Consider the following 20,740-nt stretch of genomic DNA (forward strand, 5'->3'; position numbering starts at 1 on the left):
CGATGAGGATATCGCTACTCTGGTATCACCAAGCAACTCAACAGAAGACTATACACCACCCAGAACTCAACAGCCAGACTCATCCTCAACCTCCCACACAGAACTCACACACATCACACCACAACTCAGGTAACTACACTGACTCTTGATACACAAATGGGCTCATTTAAAACTCCTCACACAAATGCACATAACATAGCAGTGCATTTTAAAGTGGATAATTTTGCTATGCAACTACTGGGCAGAGCTGCAACCCCCCCGTATAAACTTGTTTTTAAATTCGAACTGGTTTGAAGCCATGCTACTTGCCTAACAAATGTTGAACGCCTCATTTAACATTACATTTACAAAAATCAGTTGCGCGCCACGCTCCAAGTCATCTGTAAAGGTACTGTTGAATCGTATTCAGTTTCAACAAATCATTCACAACCATTAGGGTCACAAAAGCACAATAAGCCAATTCAATGTTACACTAATTCCTTATTTTTTAAATTAGAATTAGTGTGGGGACGTTTGCGGGGGATAGAAAAGGGGGAATGGTTGGTTGCCATGCATTAAGTTTTTAAAACATTTCTGACATTCATAATACTTAAACATCTGAAGAAATTATACAGCATTACAGCAGACTGAAAAATAACTGGATTGCGGCACTAAGCGCCCAGTTACTGCACAAAGGCCCACGGTGCATGATTCATTCTGCTAATGAGCATCAGAAAGTATCTAGAGATATATAAACCTGCCCACGCATTCAGTTTTTTTTTCATAAATGCATCACATGTTGCTTGACTCATTCCCCCTGCATATTTGAGGAAGTGCAAACAGACACTTATTTATCTTATTAAATACTGCAGTGTCAAGAGTGCGCAGGCATTTTCAGGGACTGGAGTACATTGTCAATGTGTAGTAAAATTATTTAGGATATGATAAGTTCTGAAAAGTAGTAGTTTAAGCATCGTCTGTAGTTATTTAAGTATTATATAAGTTCTGGATGATGTAATGTAAAAATATGTCGTATTTTTTGTATTATTCTTAAGATTTGCATCTGCTCAATAAAAAAAAAAAAATATCTACAAAAAATACATTGGTGTAAAACTGCACCAGAGTCATGATGTCATTTAAAAATGTAGGTGCCCAGTTACACCAGCATGGTTTCTATCTTTGCCATTGGAAGTGGTTGAAGGAAGACATGCTGTGGTGTGGACATGGTGAAAGAGCTCCCTCTGCAAAAGGCAGGCAACACAGAAGATAAAAAATGTCAATATAAACAATACTCCAAAGTAAAATCATACGTACATTTGAAACAGAGTTGATATGTGGTGTTACAATTCGTACCTGGGTCTGTGATAGCTGGGATGATACAAAACTGGAGACTGCATAGTGGTTAAGTTGTGATGTTTGACAACTCGGAGACTGGGTTCTAAATTCAGCTCTGACTCTTGACTGTTAACTGTGTAATTCTGGTCAAAATAATGATGATTTAGACCTTGGAAGGTTGTACTCTGATTTGACAGGGCAGTACAGGGAAGTACTCTACTGTCCAGGCAGACGCGAATTACTTCAATTTACTTACCATTGAAAAAGGCCTGCAGGTGCAGCGCAAGTCTGTTGGTAAATATAGGCCAAAATATTGTAACTTTTTAATTTATATTGCTATATTGTTGATACTGATACTGGGAAAATACAAATATATATGAAAAAAGAAGTGAATATACAACAATAATGTAGACATAGAAATTATTTTCATTGTCCTGATTCTCAAAGGCATTTTAAGGTGTTTGTGTACTTTTACAAAAAGATGTGATCTACCTCTGCATGGTATTCGCAGAACATGACCTTACACGCCTCAATTAATTCACTCCCACGTAATTTTACATGGAAGTATATCCCATACAAATGGTGGCGAGAGGGCACATAAAAGTGTGGTTTTACTTGAAAGTTTTAAAACACCTAAAACATGAAGATTCACAAACTTCTTTCTGACACCGGTAACAGGCTGGAATAAATCCTTTTCTACTGAGAGAATTTAAATATATAACCCCCAAAACTTGATAATGATGTAGCAAATGCGTTTTTCCACTGGGAAAATGTTTCTTCACAGAGGAAAAAAAGAAAAAGCCTTTCCATATTTCCATATTGTGGATTTACACTTAAAAAAAACATTTTTACAATTTTGCATTAGTGAAATTGCTATGTACAAAAAGGTCACGAGTATCCCACAAGTACACCTGAAAAGCTGTGGCTGACAGCTTTCCTGACAAACTACTGACATGTTTTGTGAATAGCCTTAAACTCTACAAATCCCTTTGTGCATTGGAATATTTGTAGATTTATATTTTTCCTGTTAATCAGGTCTCCAATATAGAAAAATAAATAAAACTGCAGTCATTGATCACTGAAACCCCAGGAAAGTGGTCTGAGCGCTACGAGAGTGAGACTCATGGTTCATTAGGATGGCTGAGCAAATATGAGGCCCAGATAAGGAAATAAGATGGCAGGCTTAAGGAGTTGATGGCCTTTTATGGTCCCCTGAGCTCGTAAAGTGTGTTGACAAGCTCTAAGTATACACGTGGACTGTCTGATGATAGCGGAAAACTGACTGAGGGTATTAAAGAGCCAGCTGAGGGCCAGCCGGTTTTTTTTAAAATCTAGATCAGGCCCAAATCGACATTACTCGTGGTCTGCTGGGGTTCTCTTGGGCCTACCTAGGAGACACAAATGCTGCTTAGAGGCCTGTTTGGGTGGCTGAGAATTTCTGAGGGGATAACTGAGCGTTTGGGAGTGCTGACTCTGACCCTTTCTAGGGCGTCTGAGGGATGGCAGAGGGAGCCTAAAGGCTGGATGAGGGCGTATGAGAATCTTCTAGGGCTGACCCAGGGTTCTGAGGGCTGATAGAAGGTCTGTGAGAGTACAGTAATAATAACAGCTGCAATGTTTCAAAATATGTGAAGGAGAAAAACATCCCATAATGCTGTTGTGAATTACTGAAGGTGGTGCCGTTCAGACATTCTTGATGGTGCAATTAATGTTTCTGAATAGAACATAGGAGGGTGGGCTAGGCACAGAGTGCGTCCTTTTGTCTTAGGCAAGAGCTTGACTAATTCCTTGGTCCATGTTTTGCGTCATGGAAGTCTCTGGCTGACTTGCAAGATTTTGCTCAAACTGGTGGGGTAAAAAACACGACCTTCCTCTGCTCCACTGTAACATTTATTGATTGATCAAAACCAATTGTGCAACAACTTGAGCTTCACTGTTTTTTTGCAGGGAGGAGTGAGCAGGACAGGTACATGCAGGGCACAAGGCAGACAATCGCCAGCATGCCTGACACTTGTCTCGAAGGACAGGAGCCATATAGTGGCTACCTATACATTTGGTGAGCCCCACGCAGGAATATTATCAATCGTCAATGTCTATGCCTTGGAAATCCCACTTGTCCGCAGTTTTAAAACACAGAAAACACAGATTTTCAATAAAAATCTGAAATAATACAAGCAAATCTTCACTGTAGCGTTTAGATGGCCAGAGTCCCAGGTGGAGTTTACCAGTTACCCTAAATAATCTTTTAGCACATTTAATGCTGCAACTTGATTTTATTGTGTTAGTCGGGAGTTTGAGTAGGGGGGCTCAACAAGCCAAAGCTTCCAAATACTGAAATCCTACTAGGTGATGCAACCCCCAATTTTAGCATGACGACAGAAATCTGCTGGCCCCTCTGCAATGCAGTGATAATTCCAGAATTTGAACAGGGTTGCACATTTACATATATTTTTGAGAGGTATAAGCTTCGTTTTTGAGGGCAAACACTTACCTTTGAAGAGCAGGCATGCACAAGTTCCTCAAAATGAGCTTGAATGGGCAGGCCTCTTCTTAGAAAGATCAGGGTGATATGGCCTAAATTTTCCATTATGTATACGCATAAATATACGGTTTTCATATACATAGTTTCCGACTATTTTTCTAATCATACATTCTATATATTTCATTATATGGTTGGATCCAAACTGGAATAGCATGGTGTGCAAACAAACTGATGGATTAAACCCAGATCTGTGACTGGGGGTGAATATTGGATTTGGTCTACATTCCGTCCATCAACTTTTCTTTTTGCATTTGTCGCCCCCAAGTGGGAAGGGTATGCCCAGACGTGGGTCCCGTGCTCACTATGCCACCAGATTCAAGCTAGCCTGGCTGAAGAGGGGTGATACCGCGAAACCGGTCCCAAGATGCTTGTTTCTTATCCAGGGAGGACCTGGCCTGGCAGTTCGGACTGGACTGCTCCCATGGGGGACAAGGTCAAGACTGATTTGCATATAGCTGGGTCCAAACTGGAAAAGCATGGTGAGCAAAAAACTGATGGATTAAACCCAGATCTGTGACTGGGGGTGAATGTTAGATTTGGTCTACATTCCGTCCATCAACTGTTCTTTTTGCATTCTTCTTAGAAAGATCAGGGTGATATGGCCTAAATGTTCTATGATGTATACGCTTAAATATACGTTTTTCATTTACATAGTTTCTGCCTATTTTTCTAATCATACATTATTTCATTATATAGTTGTAATAGTACAGAATGTAAGCAATGCATTCATTCTACATGCACATGGTTAGGGATAAGGTAGCATTTTTTACATGCTTTAACAGTATTGATTTCTATATTACACATTTTAACCATAACCTTAGAAACATCCTGTAAGCCTAGGCCTACTTATGTTCTTGTACAGACTTTCTGCACTGCTTACGCCATATCCATATGGTTCCAAGTTAGATGCTATGAGAAGTGTAAGAGGTGCATGGATGGCATGTTTGGGGTTGCCCAAAAAGTTACTGCTTCATGTGTGGTGATCTAGTTTGCGTTGCATTTTCATGGCCACTCCTGACCTTGGGCAATACTGAGAAAATCAAGTCATAGATCACACGTCCACAGTGTAAGCATGAAGTACACTAACACACGCAAACAGTGGAACCTTTGTGGATGACATGGCATGTACACTGTATGACTACATAAATCAAAGTAGGCAAAAACCTGTGAAGTGGACGCCACAGACAAAACTTTACTCCAGCAGGTTTATGTCTAGGATTGAAGACATTTTTTGTTGTTGTTTTTTTTTTAGATTTCACTGAATTTCCCAAGTACTCCAGGGATACTGCGACTAGAGTAGTTTTCCAGAAGCAGCTGCGTTTGTAAATGCAATACATAGATGTACACATAGGTAAATAGAAACCAGGGCTGCATTTGTACCATTTTTCTCCATAAAATATTACTCCTTTGGAGAAACTCCTTCTCCAACAACCCACCGATTTTCAGATGCTACCACCAATTCCCATACAGGATAGAGACGTACTCCTTTGCAGGAGTAAACCTCCACCGTATCCAAGGTGGGAATGTACCTGGAAAAGGTTTATCAGTGCCCTGAAATTAACAAGTTTTTGGGTGTTCATCTATTTAGGAAGGCATCTCGACACTAGTTTACCCACAAAGCACCCCAGGAGCAGACCCACTCATATGTAAAATAATACATACTATGTAATATTGTTTGTGAGCAAATATCATTTAATGTAAATTAGAGTTTTGTTGTGAATACTATATATGAGTTAACACTTGCAAATAGACATATTTGTTTCCCTAAATTCCGCTTAGGTACACAATGCATTTTGAATCAGGTACTTAGTGTCTATTGTCACCTGTTGATAACGTGCAGAGTCCAACCATTTTTGGAATGGAAATTTTAATTAGGAATAAGTTAAACAGAACATAATTAACCTCTTAAAATATCAAACTACTCAGGCGGAAACACTCCTGTTCCAAGTGTCAGTCCATTCATTCAGTTTTAGTCTTTTTATATTCAAGGCCAGGGACCAATGCAGCTAATGTCCCCAAGACTGTACCTTTAATTTTTAAATTTGATGTTCTTACAGGTGTAATCTCTCACATGTAGATCATGACAAATTATTTAAATACAGGTGTATTTTTAATGAAGTTACATATCAGGCTTTCGTCCAAATTATAGAGAACATTTGGAAAACAACCCACGTAACTTTCCCAAAAGTGCACACATTTTACCTTAATATTTAAAGGATTACCAAAGTCAGAAACCACTTTTTATGTATGTGAAATTCCTAAAAATATGTATGTCCTTTTGGTAACAAATTATTGTGAGAAAACAGGGATGATTGCAGAGGTCCTTTAACGTTTTGCCCCCATTTTTTACTTTTTGCTGGTGTTTTCCTGATTCTGATGATGTATGCAAATTAGGCTAAATATAATTGTCTATGTCAACCTACCCATACGTCCCTAGTATATGGCAGGGCATGTAGGTTTAGGGATCCTAGCATTGGTAGTGCCCTCATAGTTGCACTGCTGAGGTGCCCAGTGTCATCGTGCTTGGGACAATTATAAAAAAAACTCACACATTTATAGAACTGAAACATGCTGGAATCGGTCGTTTTGATCATCATCATCAAAATATCTTTATTTGGTTAAAGCCATAAAAGCAAAACTTAAACATTAAAATACAAAATATTAGCAGTAGTTTTGATAGAGGAATAACATCTTACAAAATGCTGAACATAATATTTTCAAGAACAATATTAGTTAACATAATGCTTAGGAATGCTTTATTTTTTAATGTCCTGACCAGCTCAATCTTCAATCAGTTTGACCATGAGATGCTTCAGATGCATAGTGGCCTGGACTCTGGGATGACAGGCATGTGACGTTATCACCGAAGTGATGTCACGGATCATGACCCTGGGCTAAAGCACCCAAAATAAAAAGAGATCCTTCAGTGTACAAAGCCACGACTTGTGAGGGGCACCAGGACTTCCATCGACAACAAGATGGAGGCCCTCGTGATCTCTTCTCAGCAGACCTTATACCGGTACCCTGCCACGGAGGAGCCAGCCAGTCAGTCAGGAGCCGCCAGCTTGACAGTTAAGAAAGAGCCTACTGCAGCTCAAAATGTGATCAACAGGGAATTAGTGCTCATATCTTCACATAATAGCACTGCTGCCCATCTGAGTCATTTATACTAAACGTGCAAGGCCTACAATTATTGAAGGAAACCGTTGTGTCAGGGGCGTAACTTCGGGGGGGGGGGGTTGGGTTATTACACCCCCCTAATAAATGTAATTTGTGATATATAGTTGGATGCAGGTGCTTTCAGTTGGGTATAGTGAGGTGTTTATTGGATTTCAGCAGGAATTTATACACACACAAAAATCAAAAACACACACACTCTCCCTTTCTGGAAAGACTTCAAAAATGTTGGTTATTTCACAAAATAATGTGCTTTCTTTAACTTAGTACCCCAACAAATATGCATTCCGCTCCCTTTCCGCTTCCCCTCAAGCCCCTCTTGTGTGCACCACTTTTTCGTATAATGTATTTTAACATTACGTGCCAGCCTGATAGTGGGAAATCTGAAGCTCACCCCTCCCAGCCCCAGTATTATTGACCAGGCTGCGCCCCTGCATTGCATTGGCAGTTGGTTGAGCGGGGCATGACTCATTCCCACCAGAGGGATGAGTCATTGTTCTTTTATATGCCATATAATATAAGGTACCTATGTTCCAGCACCAGGGTGTACAGGGGTCAGATGTGTTAGTTTCAAATGCAGTCAATATTTACTTGGCTGTCTGCTGAGGGGTTTATTTTTAGTGTATAGGTTCTGCTTTTACTGCATGAAATTGCAATAGTTCAAAATGCCTTCTTTCCTACTGTTATTATACAAAATAAAAAAATTCAAAATGGATTCTTCATAAATTTACTTAGTTTACTTTTAACATTATCTCTTTTTTCCTTCAATCTTTCAAAAAGATGGAAAACCCAACACGCCCCATTTCCATAGGAAAAATGGCAACTGCCCATAGCGCCCGCATTCTGGGGGCCCTGGGAACCTTGGCGTTCTCTCAATTTCACCTCATTCTATTCCACTTCTCTATCAACACCTCTCTCCCTCTCTACCTATACAGGGAGTGCAGAATTATTAGGCAAGTTGTATTTTTGAGGATTAATTTTATTATTGAACAACAACCATGTTCTCAATGAACCCAAAAAACTCATTAATATCAAAACTGAATATTTTTGGAAGTAGTTTTTAGTTTGTTTTTAGTTTTAGCTATGTTAGGGGGATATCTGTGTGTGCAGGTGACTATCACTGTGCATAATTATTAGGCAACTTAACAAAAAAAAATATATACCCATTTCAATTATTTATCATTACCAGTGAAACCAATATAACATCTCAACATTCACAAATATACATTTCTGACATTCAAAAACAAAACACAAACAAATCAGTGACCAATATAGCCACCTTTCTTTGCAAGGACACTCAAAAGCCTGCCATCCATGGATTCTGTCAGTGTTTTGATCTGTTCACCATCAACATTGCGTGCAGCAGCAACCACAGCCTCCCAGACACTGTTCAGAGAGGTGTACTGTTTTCCCTCCTTGTAAATCTCACATTTGATGATGGACCACAGGTTCTCAATGGGGTTCAGATCAGGTGAACAAGGAGGCCATGTCATTAGATTTCCTTCTTTTATACCCTTTCTTGCCAGCCACGCTGTGGAGTACTTGGACGCGTGTGATGGAGCATTGTCCTGCATGAAAATCATGTTTTTCTTGAAGGATGCAGACTTCTTCCTGTACCACTGCTTGAAGAAGGTGTCTTCCAGGAACTGGCAGTAGGACTGGGAGTTGAGCTTGACTCCATCCTCAACCCGAAAAGGCCCCACAAGCTCATCTTTGATGATACCAGCCCAAACCAGTACTCCACCTCCACCTTGCTGGCGTCTGAGTCGGACTGGAGCTCTCTGCCCTTTACCAATCCAGCCACGGGCCCATCCATCTGGCCCATCAAGACTCACTCTCATTTCATCAGTCCATAAAACCTTAGAAAAATCAGTCTTGAGATATTTCTTGGCCCAGTCTTGACGTTTCAGCTTGTGTGTCTTGTTCAGTGGTGGTCGTCTTTCAGCCTTTCTTACCTTGGCCATGTCTCTGAGTATTGCACACCTTGTGCTTTTGGGCACTCCAGTGATGTTGCAGCTCTGAAATATGGCCAAACTGGTGGCAAGTGGCATCGTGGCAGCTGCACGCTTGACTTTTCTCAGTTCATGGGCAGTTATTTTGCGCCTTGGTTTTTCCACACGCTTCTTGCGACCCTGTTGACTATTTTGAATGAAACGCTTGATTGTTCGATGATCACGCTTCAGAAGCTTTGCAATTTTAAGAGTGCTGCATCCCTCTGCAAGATATCTCACTATTTTTGACTTTTCTGAGCCTGTCAAGTCCTTCTTTTGACCCATTTTGCCAAAGGAAAGGAAGTTGCCTAATAATTATGCACACCTGATATAGGGTGTTGATGTCATTAGACCACACCCCTTCTCATTACAGAGATGCACATCACCTAATATGCTTAATTGGTAGTAGGCTTTCGAGCCTATACAGCTTGGAGTAAGACAACATGCATAAAGAGGATGATGTGGTCAAAATACTCATTTGCCTAATAATTCTGCACTCCCTGTACATTTGCGTCAAAATTAATGGGTGGATACATGGGAACAAGCATGCACCACCGATGGAACACGTCCTGATGCAAAATAATGCAAGGTAGCACGATGCACTGCGTTTGTGTTATTTTTTAATACAAAATAATGCAAATCTACATCATTTGCACTGCTTTGTAATGACGAAAATCTTTGAAAATCTGGGCCCAGATATAGTACATGCAACACCTTTGCAAACTGCCTGCACAGAGCACAGCAGAGGTCCAGCACAGCTTACAGCAGTGATTTCTATTACAGAAAAAAACAGTGCAGGAATAATTCTCCATCCCGCTCGTCCTTCATCTCTCTTACTAGCACAGACAGCAAACTGAATAGGACCACACAAGTCAACACAGTCACTGCTCCCTGCTTCCACACCTCGAACATGGTGAGGAAGATCTTTAAATGGCTCCCAAGGAACACTAGAAAAACTGTCACTCACGCTATAGTCACCAGCAATTGGACGATGAGGATATCGCTACTCTGGTATCACCAAGCAACTCAACAGAAGACTATACACCACCCAGAACTCAACAGCCAGACTCATCCTCAACCTCCCACACAGAACTCACACCACAACTCAGGTAACTACACTGACTCTTGACACACAAATGGGCTCATTTAAAACTCCTCACACAAATGCACATAACATAGCAGTGCATTTTAAAGTGGATAATTTTGCTATGCAACTACTGGGCAGAGCTGCAACCCCCCCGTATAAACTTGTTTTTAAATTCGAACTGGTTTGAAGCCATGCTACTTGCCTAACAAATGTTGAACGCCTCATTTAACATTACATTTACAAAAATCAGTTGCGCGCCACGCTCCAAGTCATCTGTAAAGGTACTGTTGAATCGTATTCAGTTTCAACAAATCATTCACAACCATTAGGGTCACAAAAGCACAATAAGCCAATTCAATGTTACACTAATTCCTTATTTTTTAAATTAGAATTAGTGTGGGGACGTTTGCGGGGGATAGAAAAGGGGGAATGGTTGGTTGCCATGCATTAAGTTTTTAAAACATTTCTGACATTCATAATACTTAAACATCTGAAGAAATTATACAGCATTACAGCAGACTGAAAAATAACTGGATTGCGGCACTAAGCGCCCAGTTACTGCACAAAGGCCCACGGTGCATGATTCATTCTGCTAATGAGCATCAGAAAGTATCTAGAGATATATAAACCTGCCCACGCATTCAGTTTTTTTTTCATAAATGCATCACATGTTGCTTGACTCATTCCCCCTGCATATTTGAGGAAGTGCAAACAGACACTTATTTATCTTATTAAATACTGCAGTGTCAAGAGTGCGCAGGCATTTTCAGGGACTGGAGTACATTGTCAATGTGTAGTAAAATTATTTAGGATATGATAAGTTCTGAAAAGTAGTAGTTTAAGCATCGTCTGTAGTTATTTAAGTATTATATAAGTTCTGGATGATGTAATGTAAAAATATGTCGTATTTTTTGTATTATTCTTAAGATTTGCATCTGCTCAATAAAAAAAAAAAAATATCTACAAAAAATACATTGGTGTAAAACTGCACCAGAGTCATGATGTCATTTAAAAATGTAGGTGCCCAGTTACACCAGCATGGTTTCTATCTTTGCCATTGGAAGTGGTTGAAGGAAGACATGCTGTGGTGTGGACATGGTGAAAGAGCTCCCTCTGCAAAAGGCAGGCAACACAGAAGATAAAAAATGTCAATATAAACAATACTCCAAAGTAAAATCATACGTACATTTGAAACAGAGTTGATATGTGGTGTTACAATTCGTACCTGGGTCTGTGATAGCTGGGATGATACAAAACTGGAGACTGCATAGTGGTTAAGTTGTGATGTTTGACAACTCGGAGACTGGGTTCTAAATTCAGCTCTGACTCTTGACTGTTAACTGTGTAATTCTGGTCAAAATAATGATGATTTAGACCTTGGAAGGTTGTACTCTGATTTGACAGGGCAGTACAGGGAAGTACTCTACTGTCCAGGCAGACGCGAATTACTTCAATTTACTTACCATTGAAAAAGGCCTGCAGGTGCAGCGCAAGTCTGTTGGTAAATATAGGCCAAAATATTGTAACTTTTTAATTTATATTGCTATATTGTTGATACTGATACTGGGAAAATACAAATATATATGAAAAAAGAAGTGAATATACAACAATAATGTAGACATAGAAATTATTTTCATTGTCCTGATTCTCAAAGGCATTTTAAGGTGTTTGTGTACTTTTACAAAAAGATGTGATCTACCTCTGCATGGTATTCGCAGAACATGACCTTACACGCCTCAATTAATTCACTCCCACGTAATTTTACATGGAAGTATATCCCATACAAATGGTGGCGAGAGGGCACATAAAAGTGTGGTTTTACTTGAAAGTTTTAAAACACCTAAAACATGAAGATTCACAAACTTCTTTCTGACACCGGTAACAGGCTGGAATAAATCCTTTTCTACTGAGAGAATTTAAATATATAACCCCCAAAACTTGATAATGATGTAGCAAATGCGTTTTTCCACTGGGAAAATGTTTCTTCACAGAGGAAAAAAAGAAAAAGCCTTTCCATATTTCCATATTGTGGATTTACACTTAAAAAAAACATTTTTACAATTTTGCATTAGTGAAATTGCTATGTACAAAAAGGTCACGAGTATCCCACAAGTACACCTGAAAAGCTGTGGCTGACAGCTTTCCTGACAAACTACTGACATGTTTTGTGAATAGCCTTAAACTCTACAAATCCCTTTGTGCATTGGAATATTTGTAGATTTATATTTTTCCTGTTAATCAGGTCTCCAATATAGAAAAATAAATAAAACTGCAGTCATTGATCACTGAAACCCCAGGAAAGTGGTCTGAGCGCTACGAGAGTGAGACTCATGGTTCATTAGGATGGCTGAGCAAATATGAGGCCCAGATAAGGAAATAAGATGGCAGGCTTAAGGAGTTGATGGCCTTTTATGGTCCCCTGAGCTCGTAAAGTGTGTTGACAAGCTCTAAGTATACACGTGGACTGTCTGATGATAGCGGAAAACTGACTGAGGGTATTAAAGAGCCAGCTGAGGGCCAGCCGGTTTTTTTAAAAATCTAGATCAGGCCCAAATCGACATTACTCGTGGTCTGCTGGGGTTCTCTTGGGCCTACCTAGGAGACACAAATGCTGCTTAGAGGCCTGTTTGGGTGGCTGAGAATTTCTGAGGGGATAACTGAGCGTTTGGGAGTGCTGACTCTGACCCTTTCTAGGGCGTCTGAGGGATGGCAGAGGGAGCCTAAAGGCTGGATGAGGGCGTATGAGAATCTTCTAGGGCTGACCCAGGGTTCTGAGGGCTGATAGAAGGTCTGTGAGAGTACAGTAATAATAACAGCTGCAATGTTTCAAAATATGTGAAGGAGAAAAACATCCCATAATGCTGTTGTGAATTACTGAAGGTGGTGCCGTTCAGACATTCTTGATGGTGCAATTAATGTTTCTGAATAGAACATAGGAGGGTGGGCTAGGCACAGAGTGCGTCCTTTTGTCTTAGGCAAGAGCTTGACTAATTCCTTGGTCCATGTTTTGCGTCATGGAAGTCTCTGGCTGACTTGCAAGATTTTGCTCAAACTGGTGGGGTAAAAAACACGACCTTCCTCTGCTCCACTGTAACATTTATTGATTGATCAAAACCAATTGTGCAACAACTTGAGCTTCACTGTTTTTTTGCAGGGAGGAGTGAGCAGGACAGGTACATGCAGGGCACAAGGCAGACAATCGCCAGCATGCCTGACACTTGTCTCGAAGGACAGGAGCCATATAGTGGCTACCTATACATTTGGTGAGCCCCACGCAGGAATATTATCAATCGTCAATGTCTATGCCTTGGAAATCCCACTTGTCCGCAGTTTTAAAACACAGAAAACACAGATTTTCAATAAAAATCTGAAATAATACAAGCAAATCTTCACTGTAGCGTTTAGATGGCCAGAGTCCCAGGTGGAGTTTACCAGTTACCCTAAATAATCTTTTAGCACATTTAATGCTGCAACTTGATTTTATTGTGTTAGTCGGGAGTTTGAGTAGGGGGGCTCAACAAGCCAAAGCTTCCAAATACTGAAATCCTACTAGGTGATGCAACCCCCAATTTTAGCATGACGACAGAAATCTGCTGGCCCCTCTGCAATGCAGTGATAATTCCAGAATTTGAACAGGGTTGCACATTTACATATATTTTTGAGAGGTATAAGCTTCGTTTTTGAGGGCAAACACTTACCTTTGAAGAGCAGGCATGCACAAGTTCCTCAAAATGAGCTTGAATGGGCAGGCCTCTTCTTAGAAAGATCAGGGTGATATGGCCTAAATTTTCCATTATGTATACGCATAAATATACGGTTTTCATATACATAGTTTCCGACTATTTTTCTAATCATACATTCTATATATTTCATTATATGGTTGGATCCAAACTGGAATAGCATGGTGTGCAAACAAACTGATGGATTAAACCCAGATCTGTGACTGGGGGTGAATATTGGATTTGGTCTACATTCCGTCCATCAACTTTTCTTTTTGCATTTGTCGCCCCCAAGTGGGAAGGGTATGCCCAGACGTGGGTCCCGTGCTCACTATGCCACCAGATTCAAGCTAGCCTGGCTGAAGAGGGGTGATACCGCGAAACCGGTCCCAAGATGCTTGTTTCTTATCCAGGGAGGACCTGGCCTGGCAGTTCGGACTGGACTGCTCCCATGGGGGACAAGGTCAAGACTGATTTGCATATAGCTGGGTCCAAACTGGAAAAGCATGGTGAGCAAAAAACTGATGGATTAAACCCAGATCTGTGACTGGGGGTGAATGTTAGATTTGGTCTACATTCCGTCCATCAACTGTTCTTTTTGCATTCTTCTTAGAAAGATCAGGGTGATATGGCCTAAATGTTCTATGATGTATACGCTTAAATATACGTTTTTCATTTACATAGTTTCTGCCTATTTTTCTAATCATACATTATTTCATTATATAGTTGTAATAGTACAGAATGTAAGCAATGCATTCATTCTACATGCACATGGTTAGGGATAAGGTAGCATTTTTTACATGCTTTAACAGTATTGATTTCTATATTACACATTTTAACCATAACCTTAGAAACATCCTGTAAGCCTAGGCCTACTTATGTTCTTGTACAGACTTTCTGCACTGCTTACGCCATATCCATATGGTTCCAAGTTAGATGCTATGAGAAGTGTAAGAGGTGCATGGATGGCATGTTTGGGGTTGCCCAAAAAGTTACTGCTTCATGTGTGGTGATCTAGTTTGCGTTGCATTTTCATGGCCACTCCTGACCTTGGGCAATACTGAGAAAATCAAGTCATAGATCACACGTCCACAGTGTAAGCATGAAGTACACTAACACACGCAAACAGTGGAACCTTTGTGGATGACATGGCATGTATACAGTATGACTACATAAATCAAAGTAGGCAAAAACCTGTGAAGTGGACGCCACAGACAAAACTTTACTCCAGCAGGTTTATGTCTAGGATTGAAGACATTTTTTGTTGTTGTTTTTTTTTAGATTTCACTGAATTTCCCAAGTACTCCAGGGATACTGCGACTAGAGTAGTTTTCCAGAAGCAGCTGCGTTTGTAAATGCAATACATAGATGTACACATAGGTAAATAGAAACCAGGGCTGCATTTGTACCATTTTTCTCCATAAAATATTACTCCTTTGGAGAAACTCCTTCTCCAACAACCCACCGATTTTCAGATGCTACCACCAATTCCCATACAGGATAGAGACGTACTCCTTTGCAGGAGTAAACCTCCACCGTATCCAAGGTGGGAATGTACCTGGAAAAGGTTTATCAGTGCCCTGAAATTAACAAGTTTTTGGGTGTTCATCTATTTAGGAAGGCATCTCGACACTAGTTTACCCACAAAGCACCCCAGGAGCAGACCCACTCATATGTAAAATAATACATACTATGTAATATTGTTTGTGAGCAAATATCATTTAATGTAAATTAGAGTTTTGTTGTGAATACTATATATGAGTTAACACTTGCAAATAGACATATTTGTTTCCCTAAATTCCGCTTAGGTACACAATGCATTTTGAATCAGGTACTTAGTGTCTATTGTCACCTGTTGATAACGTGCAGAGTCCAACCATTTTTGGAATGGAAATTTTAATTAGGAATAAGTTAAACAGAACATAATTAACCTCTTAAAATATCAAACTACTCAGGCGGAAACACTCCTGTTCCAAGTGTCAGTCCATTCATTCAGTTTTAGTCTTTTTATATTCAAGGCCAGGGACCAATGCAGCTAATGTCCCCAAGACTGTACCTTTAATTTTTAAATTTGATGTTCTTACAGGTGTAATCTCTCACATGTAGATCATGACAAATTATTTAAATACAGGTGTATTTTTAATGAAGTTACATATCAGGCTTTCGTCCAAATTATAGAGAACATTTGGAAAACAACCCACGTAACTTTCCCAAAAGTGCACACATTTTACCTTAATATTTAAAGGATTACCAAAGTCAGAAACCACTTTTTATGTATGTGAAATTCCTAAAAATATGTATGTCCTTTTGGTAACAAATTATTGTGAGAAAACAGGGATGATTGCAGAGGTCCTTTAACGTTTTGCCCCCATTTTTTACTTTTTGCTGGTGTTTTCCTGATTCTGATGATGTATGCAAATTAGGCTAAATATAATTGTCTATGTCAACCTACCCATACGTCCCTAGTATATGGCAGGGCATGTAGGTTTAGGGATCCTAGCATTGGTAGTGCCCTCATAGTTGCACTGCTGAGGTGCCCAGTGTCATCGTGCTTGGGACAATTATAAAAAAAACTCACACATTTATAGAACTGAAACATGCTGGAATCGGTCGTTTTGATCATCATCATCAAAATATCTTTATTTGGTTAAAGCCATAAAAGCAAAACTTAAACATTAAAATACAAAATATTAGCAGTAGTTTTGATAGAGGAATAACATCTTACAAAATGCTGAACATAATATTTTCAAGAACAATATTAGTTAACATAATGCTTAGGAATGCTTTATTTTTTAATGTCCTGACCAGCTCAATCTTCAATCAGTTTGACCATGAGATGCTTCAGATGCATAGTGGCCTGGACTCTGGGATGACAGGCATGTGACGTTATCACCGAAGTGATGTCACGGATCATGACCCTGGGCTAAAGCACCCAAAATAAAAAGAGATCCTTCAGTGTACAAAGCCACGACTTGTGAGGGGCACCAGGACTTCCATCGACAACAAGATGGAGGCCCTCGTGATCTCTTCTCAGCAGACCTTATACCGGTACCCTGCCACGGAGGAGCCAGCCAGTCAGGAGCCGCCAGCTTGACAGTTAAGAAAGAGCCTACTGCAGCTCAAAATGTGATCAACAGGGAATTAGTGCTCATATCTTCACATAATAGCACTGCTGCCCATCTGAGTCATTTATACTAAACGTGCAAGGCCTACAATTATTGAAGGAAACCGTTGTGTCAGGGGCGTAACTTCGGGGGGGGGGGGTTGGGTTATTACACCCCCCTAATAAATGTAATTTGTGATATATAGTTGGATGCAGGTGCTTTCAGTTGGGTATAGTGAGGTGTTTATTGGATTTCAGCAGGAATTTATACACACACAAAAATCAAAAACACACACACTCTCCCTTTCTGGAAAGACTTCAAAAATGTTGGTTATTTCACAAAATAATGTGCTTTCTTTAACTTAGTACCCCAACAAATATGCATTCCGCTCCCTTTCCGCTTCCCCTCAAGCCCCTCTTGTGTGCACCACTTTTTCGTATAATGTATTTTAACATTACGTGCCAGCCTGATAGTGGGAAATCTGAAGCTCACCCCTCCCAGCCCCAGTATTATTGACCAGGCTGCGCCCCTGCATTGCATTGGCAGTTGGTTGAGCGGGGCATGACTCATTCCCACCAGAGGGATGAGTCATTGTTCTTTTATATGCCATATAATATAAGGTACCTATGTTCCAGCACCAGGGTGTACAGGGGTCAGATGTGTTAGTTTCAAATGCAGTCAATATTTACTTGGCTGTCTGCTGAGGGGTTTATTTTTAGTGTATAGGTTCTGCTTTTACTGCATGAAATTGCAATAGTTCAAAATGCCTTCTTTCCTACTGTTATTATACAAAATAAAAAAATTCAAAATGGATTCTTCATAAATTTACTTAGTTTACTTTTAACATTATCTCTTTTTTCCTTCAATCTTTCAAAAAGATGGAAAACCCAACACGCCCCATTTCCATAGGAAAAATGGCAACTGCCCATAGCGCCCGCATTCTGGGGGCCCTGGGAACCTTGGCGTTCTCTCAATTTCACCTCATTCTATTCCACTTCTCTATCAACACCTCTCTCCCTCTCTACCTATACAGGGAGTGCAGAATTATTAGGCAAGTTGTATTTTTGAGGATTAATTTTATTATTGAACAACAACCATGTTCTCAATGAACCCAAAAAACTCATTAATATCAAAACTGAATATTTTTGGAAGTAGTTTTTAGTTTGTTTTTAGTTTTAGCTATGTTAGGGGGATATCTGTGTGTGCAGGTGACTATCACTGTGCATAATTATTAGGCAACTTAACAAAAAAAAATATATACCCATTTCAATTATTTATCATTACCAGTGAAACCAATATAACATCTCAACATTCACAAATATACATTTCTGACATTCAAAAACAAAACAAAAACAAATCAGTGACCAATATAGCCACCTTTCTTTGCAAGGACACTCAAAAGCCTGCCATCCATGGATTCTGTCAGTGTTTTGATCTGTTCACCATCAACATTGCGTGCAGCAGCAACCACAGCCTCCCAGACACTGTTCAGAGAGGTGTACTGTTTTCCCTCCTTGTAAATCTCACATTTGATGATGGACCACAGGTTCTCAATGGGGTTCAGATCAGGTGAACAAGGAGGCCATGTCATTAGATTTCCTTCTTTTATACCCTTTCTTGCCAGCCACGCTGTGGAGTACTTGGACGCGTGTGATGGAGCATTGTCCTGCATGAAAATCATGTTTTTCTTGAAGGATGCAGACTTCTTCCTGTACCACTGCTTGAAGAAGGTGTCTTCCAGGAACTGGCAGTAGGACTGGGAGTTGAGCTTGACTCCATCCTCAACCCGAAAAGGCCCCACAAGCTCATCTTTGATGATACCAGCCCAAACCAGTACTCCACCTCCACCTTGCTGGCGTCTGAGTCGGACTGGAGCTCTCTGCCCTTTACCAATCCAGCCACGGGCCCATCCATCTGGCCCATCAAGACTCACTCTCATTTCATCAGTCCATAAAACCTTAGAAAAATCAGTCTTGAGATATTTCTTGGCCCAGTCTTGACGTTTCAGCTTGTGTGTCTTGTTCAGTGGTGGTCGTCTTTCAGCCTTTCTTACCTTGGCCATGTCTCTGAGTATTGCACACCTTGTGCTTTTGGGCACTCCAGTGATGTTGCAGCTCTGAAATATGGCCAAACTGGTGGCAAGTGGCATCGTGGCAGCTGCACGCTTGACTTTTCTCAGTTCATGGGCAGTTATTTTGCGCCTTGGTTTTTCCACACGCTTCTTGCGACCCTGTTGACTATTTTGAATGAAACGCTTGATTGTTCGATGATCACGCTTCAGAAGCTTTGCAATTTTAAGAGTGCTGCATCCCTCTGCAAGATATCTCACTATTTTTGACTTTTCTGAGCCTGTCAAGTCCTTCTTTTGACCCATTTTGCCAAAGGAAAGGAAGTTGCCTAATAATTATGCACACCTGATATAGGGTGTTGATGTCATTAGACCACACCCCTTCTCATTACAGAGATGCACATCACCTAATATGCTTAATTGGTAGTAGGCTTTCGAGCCTATACAGCTTGGAGTAAGACAACATGCATAAAGAGGATGATGTGGTCAAAATACTAATTTGCCTAATAATTCTGCACTCCCTCAATAAGTATCGCAAAGCTATCAATTTCAGTGCATCAAACAGCAGCTTGAACTTTCCAGAGCAGAGAACCACTTATGAATAAAAGTCATCAAAATGTTTCCGTCTGGCCTCGTACCTGGAAGTCTACGACTGTCCCTAATCCTGCAATGTCCCCTATTTGGGCCAGTTATGCAGCTTGAAATGAATGGGCCGTTCCCCCTCTTGGGTCTGGCATGCTCATTCTAGAACCAGTACACCTGCTGGCTCAAACTAGACGGCGTAAGTAAGGAAATGTTGCAGAATGTTCCATATAAACACACGTGACAGAGGACCTCAGCGAAGGGAGAGGACGATGCACGGGGGGGAGAAAGTGGAGGGGCAGGATTCGGGAGGCAGTGCCAGGTCCCGGGTACCAGTCAGATTTGTCTTAGTCCAGCAGTAGATAAACCATTGCCTTCCCTTAAGCTTACCTTAAGGGTAGGGCTGCATGTTCACTTACCTCCTCCATAGCACTTTCCAAAAATGAGCTTAAAATCACAGTGCTCAGCAGTCTGCTCCGTATGGTCCTAATGTCAGTGTCCCCGACTGCATTCTTCCTGCACCAGTGGCAGCCTGGTATTAATTTTTTTTTTTACCAGCGCACGTGACTCGCCCAACACAGGAACCACGTGGGTGCAGCACGCCTCACGCTTCGAAGGCAGTGTCACGCAAGTCGATACGCTCCTTGCTGTCCCACAATACTACTCATCCCCAATTTAGTGCGTGCTTAGCCTGATCTTCGTCACTGAATATAGAGAGGCAAGAAGGTTTCAACTGTTGTTTTTCCTCTATGGAGATCATTTTTTTTCCTTTAAAAAAATATGCCCACGTTCGAGTTTCGCTCCTATTTTCAGTCACTTTAAGTTCTCTTTTAGGCTAAGTTCCCATTTCTATGTGCACTTCTGCCTCTCCACACTGTCTTCTATTTTCGATCTTCTTTACCCGGCCTCCCGTGGTCCTTTTTATGTGTATTATTACCCTTTTGCACTTTTCGTGTGCCTAGTCGCTTATTTCTTTGTCTCTCCACTCTTGCCGGGTTTCTTTCTTTAGTGACCCACTTTCTTTCGATTCCTCTAATACATCACAACCTGAGAACAAGCGGTTAAATGTGTACAGTGAGAGAAAAACTCATAGACAGACGAACATGGATGAACCTTCAAGTATGACGCTGTCCGTCTAGCTCTCTTTTCCCTTCCT

At 40.6% G+C, this 20,740-nt stretch overlaps 1 protein-coding gene across 4 annotated transcripts in view; it reads right to left on the minus strand.

Annotated features, from left to right (window-relative positions):
* Window positions 1–20,740, minus strand: part of LOC138304297 (RING finger protein 112-like) — a 333,811-nt gene that overhangs the window by 261,990 nt on the left and 51,081 nt on the right. The window contains exon 1 of one of the 4 annotated variants that reach the window (XM_069244244.1): window positions 20,004–20,156. The exons of the other annotated variants lie outside the window; for them this stretch is intronic. The gene's annotated coding sequence lies outside the window, so the exon portion shown is untranslated. Of the gene's footprint in view, window positions 1–20,003; window positions 20,157–20,740 lie in introns of those variants that run through there. 4 annotated transcript variants of the gene reach the window in all.

This window comes from Pleurodeles waltl, chromosome 7 (genome assembly GCF_031143425.1).
Source record: "Pleurodeles waltl isolate 20211129_DDA chromosome 7, aPleWal1.hap1.20221129, whole genome shotgun sequence".
Taxonomy (NCBI): Eukaryota; Metazoa; Chordata; class Amphibia; order Caudata; family Salamandridae; genus Pleurodeles; species Pleurodeles waltl.